Consider the following 8,910-nt stretch of genomic DNA (forward strand, 5'->3'; position numbering starts at 1 on the left):
ACAAACTGTTCCGAGCGCTGGAGCCGGCGCTGGGAGCTCGTGATGTCATAGTCCCGCCCCCTCATGATGTAACTTCCCGCTCCCTCAATGCAAGTCTATGGGAGGGGGGCGTGACGGCTGTCATGCCCCCTCCCACAGACTTGCATTGAGGGGGAGGGGTGTGACGTCATGAGTGGGCAGGGCTATGACATCACAAGCTCCCGACACCGGCTCCAGCATTTGGAACAGCTTGATTCAAACATTGAGCGGCGGAGCACCCCTTTAAATGCCCAAGTTGGAACTTTGTCCTCTGAAATTATGGTGATGAGATGAGAGAGTGTTGCGCGCCAATATTCGCATTTCGAATATTTATCGCGAATATCGCAAATTCGCGAATATTGCGAATATATTCGCTATATATTTGAAATTGGGAATATTCACTTTTCCACATATGGGCATATTCCTTCTTTTTACTTGTGGCTCAATTGGAATGATGCAAATACACTTGTCAGAGGTTATCAACAACATCCATAGCAACCAATAGTATAGTTGCCCCCCCCCCCCCCTCACTGTTTTCTTCCTCCAATATGCGAATTTATAACGAATACGCAAAATTCGCGAATATAGGATGAATATTCGTCTATATATTCGCGAAATATAGCGAATTTGAATATGGCCAATGCCGCTCATCACTAGAGATAAGTAAAAATCGGGAGGAAACCCGCTCTATGGAAAAATCCCCGCCAATAATAGAAGCTGAGTTGGTGGAATTAAAAGGTGTTGTGAAGGAGGATAGAAAAGAGATTTCCATTTTAAAAGAGAAGATTACAGATATGGAGGACAGGGCTAGGAGGAGTAATATTAGGATGGTGGGAATGCCGGAAGGAGCAGAGGGAGTGGAGGCTATAAAGTTTTGCACTAGTTGGCTTAAAGGGGTACTCTGCCGCTCAGCTTGTGACGTCATAGCCCCGCCCCATCATGGTGTCACGTCCCGTCCCCTTAATGCAAGTCTATGGGAGGGGGAGTGCCACATACTGATGCATTTAGTATGACTAGAGAAACTCGTCAGGGGTGCCCCTTGTCCCCTTTGTTATATGTTTTGTTTATTGAGCCCCTTGCAAATGATATTAAAGGTTGCACGAAAATTAAGGGGTTTGGTTTAAAGGGGGAAAAGGATAAACTTTGCAGATGGTTTATTATTATTTTTACAGGATGCAGAATTAAAGGGGTACTCCGGCGCTTAGACATCTTATCCCCTATCCAAAGGATAGGGGATAAGATGCCTGATCGCGGGGGTCCCGCCAATGGGGACCCCCGTGATCTTGCACACCGCACCCTGTTATAATCAGTCCCGGGAGCGTGTTTGCTCCGGGTCTGATTACTGTCGATCACGGGGCCGGAGCGTTGTGATGTCACGGCTCCGCCCCCTATGGGAGGGGGCGTGACGGCCATCACGCCCCCTCCCATAGAGTTGCAATGAGGGGCGGGGCATGACATCACAAGGGGGCGGAGCCGTGACATCACTCTCTTTCGCTGGTTGGGATCCGAAGCCTCCAGCATTGCCGGAAGCCATTGAGGTGGGTGCTGCAGCCGAGGTCCTGGGACCAGCAGGACACCCGCGATCTGACATCTTATCCCCTATCCTTTGGATAGGGGATAAGATGTCTAGGGGCGGAGCACCCCTTTAATGATCCCTAAGGTGATAGAAGTGGCGGAGGAATTTGGGAAGTTATCCGGATTAAAGAATAACTGGGACAAATCCGATTTGCTCCCCACTGGTAACCAAATCAGGCCCTTTATTGAAGGAATTAGGGTGCTTGGTCAGGCAGAGGCGCTAGATTATTTAGGGTTGAAAATATTGTTGAAAGTAGAATCCTTCCTAATTTAGTCTGGCGCCTATTATTAAAGAACTTCAAGCTAAGATGTGAGTATGGAGGAACCTCCATCTGTCCCAACAGATAGGGTGGGGTTAATTAATATGGTGGTTTTGCCGAAAATTCTTTTTGTTCTACTTGCAGCACCCATATGGATTACAGACAACTTGTTTAGGGCTCTGGAAGCTGACACGAGTAGGATATTGTGGGGTCGTAGCAGAGTTCATATGAAATATGCCGATCTAACTGGTCTGGAAGGAGAAGGTGGGTGGGGTCTCCCTAAATTTACATCCTATTACTTTGCTATTAAATGACCGAATTTTATAAAAGGGAAATATAATTGGGTGTTGAGTTGTTTGGTAGAAAATGAATCACATTATAAGAGTGTACTGGAAGCGGTAGATTCCTAACTTGAACTAATGAAAAGGGTGGAACACGTGTCAATTCTTAATATGTAGAGAAGAATTTCGGAAGGAACAAAGGCGAAATGTAATATTAAAGTTAGTTTTAAGTTAAGAAATAGTAGTTTTAAGTTTGGAGAAATGCTAAATTTATTGTATTTAATCGTGGGATGGGTAATTCATTTTGGATAAATAGGGGAATTGAATTGGTGAGTCAACTTTGTCTGGGGGGAATTTTAAAGCCCTTCGAAATCATGAAGGTTTAGTAGCTGTACACAAGTTGTAGTATGTTCAATTAGCTGAAGCGTATAGATCAGTGATTCCCAACAGGGGTGCCGCTTGATTTTGCCGTCAAATTATTATTATATTTTTTTATTTCTCTGCCAGAGAGGGCAAGAACGCAGAAGCCGTACCCAGCAGGTGTAGTGCCCCGTGCCCCAGCGTTCCCCTCCCCCTGCGGCACAGTGAATGAGTGCCCTGCCGGAGCCCTGAGTCAGTGCCCTGCGGGTGAGGGGAAGAACAGGGAAGAAAAGTGGCTTGCTTAAGGTACTGTATCATGTCCACACCCCCCTTCCCGTGTCCCATGTCCATCCCCCCTCTCATCCATGTCCATCCCCCCCCCCCTCTCACCCATGTCCAACCCCCCCTAACCCATGTCCACCCTCCTGTCATCCATGTCCACCTTGTCCACCCCCCTGTCCATCCCTGTCACCCATGTTCACCCCCACGTCTGCCCCCTGTCACCCATGTTCACCCCTCCTGTCCACACCTCAGTCTACTCCCCCAGTCTACCCCCTGTCACCCTTGTCTACCCCCCTATTCACCCATCTGTCCCTTTGTCACCCCTCTTTTAACCCCCTTGTCATCCTTGTCCACCCTCCTGTCATCCCTGTTTACCCCCATATCTCCCCTGTCCACCCTCCTGTCATCCATATCCACCTTGGCCACCCCTCTGTCACCCCTATCCATCCCCCTGTCACCCATGTTCACCTCCCCCCGTCCACCCCTCTGACCACCCCCAGTCTTCATCTCTGTCACCTATTTCCACCCCCCTATTCACCCCTCTGTCCCTTTGTCACCCCAGTCCACCCCTCTCTGTCACTCCTGTCCACCCCTATTTTAACCGCTTGTCACCCTTGTCCACCCCTCTGACCCCGTCTCCCATGTCCACCCTCCTGTCATCCATGTCCACCTTGGCTATCCCCTATCCACCCCTCTGTCATCCCTGTCCATCCCCGTGTCACCCATGTTCTCCCTCCATTATCCACCCCTCTGACCACATCCTTGTCACCCTTGTTCACTCCTCTGTCCCTTTGTCACTCCTGTCCACCCCTGTCAGCCCTGACACCCCCTGTCACCCATTTACACTCTTCTACACCCCTCTGTCACCCATGTAGACTCCTCTACACCCCTCTACCACCCATGTACACCATTCTATCACTCCCTACACCCCTCTGTCACCCATGGACACCCCTCTGTCACCCTTGTACACTCCTCTACACCCCTGTCACCCTATACACCCCTCTATCTCCCCTACACCCCTCTGTCACCCATGTACACCCCTCTACACCCCTCTGTCACCCATGTACACTACTCTACACCTCTCTACCACCCATGTACACCCCTCTATCACCCCCTACACCCCTTTGTCACCCATGGACACCCCTCTGTCACCCTTGTACACTCCTCTACACCCCTGTCACCCTATACACCCCTCTATCACCCCTACACCCCTCTGTCACCCATGTACACTCCTCTACACACCTGTCTCCTATGTACACCTTTCTGCACTCCTCTGTTACCCCTTTACACCTATACGCCCCTTTATTCCTCTTCACTTGTAAAAGGGGAATCTGGAGGTTAATGCTAGTAAAGTGCGGAGCCTAATAGATTTGTTTTACACGTTTAACGGTGAAGAGTTGTGGCTGGAAGAAATGGTCAGGACGGCCGGAGCAGACAGAGAAGAACAGGAGGGAAAGATGCCGATCAGTGGCCTTTTTCCCTTGTTTTTTGCTTGTCAACTTCAGTAGGGGTGCCCCTAGCCGAAAAGGGTATGGAAACACTGGTATAGATGCAATAATGATAAAGAGATTTTGAATTTGGAAAATTTAGGGAGAAGACATTTGGGGAAAATTGATTGGATTCTATTAAGGAGTTCACAAGGTAATAGGTTCTTAAGAATAAAAAGTAAATGGGAAAGCGAAATAGGTGTTATAACTACCACAGAATGGGAAAGTACTTTTGGGATTATATTCGCCAATTCATTTGTGGAAAATGAAATGAAAAGAGGACAATGTTTGTCCAAAATGCAAAAAGGAACAAGTAATTTACTACATTTGTTCTGGGACTGCAAAAAAAACTAGGTCTAAATTTAGATCCAAAAATGATAATTTTGGGAGTGGTTTCTGGATGTGACCGGTATAATAAACTTCTTGTTAAAGGGGTACTCCGGCGCTAAGACATCTTATCCCCTATCCAAAGGATAGGGGATAAGATGCCTGATCGCGGGGATCCCGCCGCTGGGGACCCCCGTGATCTTCCACCGTGAACCCCATGAGAATCAGCCCCCGGAACGTGCTGATTACTGGCGATCAGGGGGATGGAGCATAGTGATGTCACGGCTCCGCCCCTTGTGATTTCACGCTCCGCCCCCTCAATGCAAGCCTATGGAGGGGGTGTGACAGCTGCCACGCCCCCTCCATAGGCTTGCATTGAGGGGGCAGAGCGTGACGTCACAGGGGGGGCGGAGCCGTGACATCACAATGCTCCGACCCCGAGATCGCCAGAAATCAGACCCGGAGCGAACATGCTCCGGGGGCTGATTCTAACGGGGTGCGGCGTGGAAGATCACAGGGGTCCCCAGCGGCGGGATCCCCGCGATCAGGCATCTTATCCCCTATTCTTTGGATAGAGGATAAGATGTCTTAGTGCCGGAGTACCCCTTTAAGCTTTTCTTTATGGAAAATAATTTGATCTTGTGAACTTGGTTTTCAGATGAAACGCCAAAATTAGAACATTGGAAAAATCTATGCGGCAAAATAGGAATATATGAAAAGTGTCAAAGAGTAAAGAGTCAAGGAAGAGTCTAAATATTTATAGAAATATGTAGGGGATGATGAGTATGGAACAGGGGGACTCATAAGTAGAGATGAGCGAACTTACAGTAAATTCGATTCGTCACAAACTTCTCGGCTCGGCAGTTGATGACTTTTCCTGCATTAATTAGTTCAGCTTTCAGGTGCTCCCGTGGGCTGGAAAAGGTGGATACAGTCCTAGGAGACTCTTTCCTAGGACTGTATCTACCTTTTCCAGCCCACCGGAGCACCGGAAAGCTGAACTCATTTACGCAGGATAAGTCATCAACTGCCGAGCCGAGAAGTTTGTGACAAATCAAATTTACTGTAAGTTCGCTCATCTCTACTCATAAGGAAAGGGATGGGGGAGGTATTGGGTTAAATAAATGTACAATTGTATGTATAATTGAGTAAAATTGTATTTTTATGTTCTGTATTATATACTTATAAAAATATTGAATTTAAAAAAATAATAGGGGACTTCTTCAGCAGGCTAGGAGTTTGGTCTCTTTCTTATTATCCAGCTGTCCACATCCTTCATAAATATGTCACAACCCGGTCACTTCATAAATCTCTCTCCATGGGCTTGTTATGGACTTGTCAGAGTTTTATTCCTTTAACTAGCTGAGTACCCGTCATTGCCAGGTTTTTTGTTCCTAATCCTTGTTGGGGAGAAGAAAGGAGGAAGCTTTTGACCTCATATCCCGTCCTCATATCCCGTCCTCATATCCCGTCCTCTTATCCCGTCCTCATATCCCGTCCTCATATCCCGTCCTCATATCCCGTCCTCTTATCCCGTCCTCTTATCCCGTCCTCATATCCCGTCCTCATATCCCGTCCTCTTATCCCGTCCTCATATCCCGTCCTCTTATCCCGTCCTCTTATCCCGTCCTCATATCCCGTCCTCATATACCTTCCTCATATCCCGTCCTCATATCCCGTCCTCATATACCTTCCTCATATCCTGTCCTCATATCCCGTCCTCATATCCCGTCCTCATATCCCATCCTCATATCTCGTCATTATATCCCGTCCTCATATCCCGTCCTCATATCCCGTCCTCATATGCCTTCCTCATATCCCATCCTTAAATCCAGACCTCATATCTCAAACTCATATCCCATCCTCATATCCTGTCTTCAGGTGGGGAAGAGTTGTCATGAAGATATTGTAAGCCAAAAATAGAAGGGAGCGTGGGTTTGTGGGAGTGGCCATGAAGCCGATCCGATGCATAAAAAGGGTAGAAAATAAAAGGGGTGTGACTTAGAGGTTGGACGTGCCTTTGTGAGATGGGGTGTGGCATGTGTGGAGGGTGTGGCTTGCAAGCTGGACTGACGCACTCACCAGGAGTTGCAGAGCGGAGCTTATGGAGTAAGGTATTGGAAGTTCCATATACTTGCATGGAACTTGAAACAAAAAAAAACATCCTTCAGATAAAGGGGTAGGTTAGGGTTAATATAACTATTATATATGTGTGGTGTCCCGGTACCGCATCTTATATGGTACCTATGTATGTGTGGGTCCCTATAGCCAGAGTCCCTAGGACGTAGGGATCCCTGTGATGTAGTCTACCCCTTGTCGCCTCTATTCCAGCTCATAGACCAGTAATTTATGTAAAGGTAATGTAAATACAGTAATATATGTGTAATTAAATGGTTAGTTACCGGTTCCATAGCATTGCAGGACCTGCGGGTCACATGACTAGGTAAACTCTATGGTATTAAGCTTAAGGACCTTTGGAGGCCCTGTGACGTTAGCAATCCCATTACTCTCTGTAATGGTAAGTGACAGATGTTCGGACCAATCAGATTTGCTACGCCCCCTGCCCATATAAGGGAGCGGCGGCCATCTTTTCTCTCTCTTGCTCCTGTACTCCTGACGTGGAAAGACCTGTACAGCAACTAACGCAGTGAGTTAGGCCCAAGCCTTGCAGCAACGGCTGAGTAATCCAGAATAGAGAGTGTATCAATTCCCAGACACTCTGCAGCATCAACGGACCTAATATAACCCCTAAATCCGGATGGATCTGCAAATATCTCCCCTAAATTCAGAGACTGTCTAAATAGCAAGGTCCGCAACAACAGTCACTAGGTAATATAAGGACTGTTTGTATGAGACTGTTACTGTGCCTTGGATGTATCGCAAGCATTTAAGTAAAGTTGTTCAAGTTCAATCTCCTTGTGGACCTTCAGTCATTTCATGCACCTATCGTTACTGGGAAGGGCGGCGATAGGCCGGTGCATTGCCTCAGCATAACAGCCCTCAGCCTGGCGTCACAAACTATAGGGTTAACATTAACCCCTCATATACCGATGCTATACCACCACTACGATACACCCCCCCCAAGGGCTACCACATATGTTCATATGACATATAAGTAACATGTGACCAAGTATTATCGAAATATCTCCAGCCGTATGAAAAGTATGCTGGAACGTATATTTCCCATAGACTTGTATGGGACATTAAACAAAAACTCCGACCCTGGCAAATGGGGGTGATTAAGGGTTAAATCACCTATCCTATGTTTGTAGTTGACATTTAAGTAACATGTGATCAAGTTTCATGTTAATATCTTAAGCCGTTTGGACGTGATGCTGGAACATACACACACAAACATGTACAGTGACCCCTCGACCTATGATGTCCCCGACATACGATCATTTCAGCATACAATGGTCTCTCAGAGGCAGCATCAACATACGATGCTTTTGTATGTCGGGGCCATCACATAAATGGCTATCTGGCAGCGCAGACTGCTTCAGCTGCCACCGGATAGCCGTTTACAGTGCCCCGTGAGCTCCGCTGAAGATCACTTACCTGTCCACGGGGCTCCGGCGCGTCCTCTTCGGGATCCCCAGCATCGTCGGCGCTCTCCATCGGCATCATCACGTCATCCAATAGGAGCGGCATGCGTTTACAACATGATGACGGAGAGCGCGGATGCCGGGGAAGCAGAGGCCTTGCCGGAGCATCGGGGAGACCGCGGTGACAGCGATGGACGGCGACATCCAGGGCAGTGGTGACGAGCGGTGACGGTCCGGAGCGGCGGGGACAGGTGAGTACAACTTCCTCTAACAGTGGTCTTCAACCTGCGGACCTCCAGATGTTGCAAAACTAAAACACCCAGCATGCTCTGACAGCCGTTGGCTGTCCGGGCATGCTGGGTGTTGTAGTTTTGCAACATCTGGAGGTCCGAAGGTTGTAGACCACTGTCCTATACTTTACATTGCACGGATCCCTCAACATGCAATGGTTTCAACAAACGATGGTCCATTTGGAACGGATTACCATCGTATGTTGAGGGACCACTGTATATATAAATATATACACACACACACATACATAAACACAATACATGCATACACATACATACAGTACACACACATACAAGCATACACACATACATGCATATACACATACACAAACACATACACACATACACACACACATATATACACACATACATACATACACACATATATATATACACACATACATACACACATATATACACACATACATACATACACACATATATACACACATACATACATACACACATATATATGCACACATACA

The sequence above is a fragment of the Hyla sarda genome, chromosome 7 (assembly GCF_029499605.1).
Source record: "Hyla sarda isolate aHylSar1 chromosome 7, aHylSar1.hap1, whole genome shotgun sequence".
Taxonomy (NCBI): domain Eukaryota; kingdom Metazoa; phylum Chordata; class Amphibia; order Anura; family Hylidae; genus Hyla; species Hyla sarda.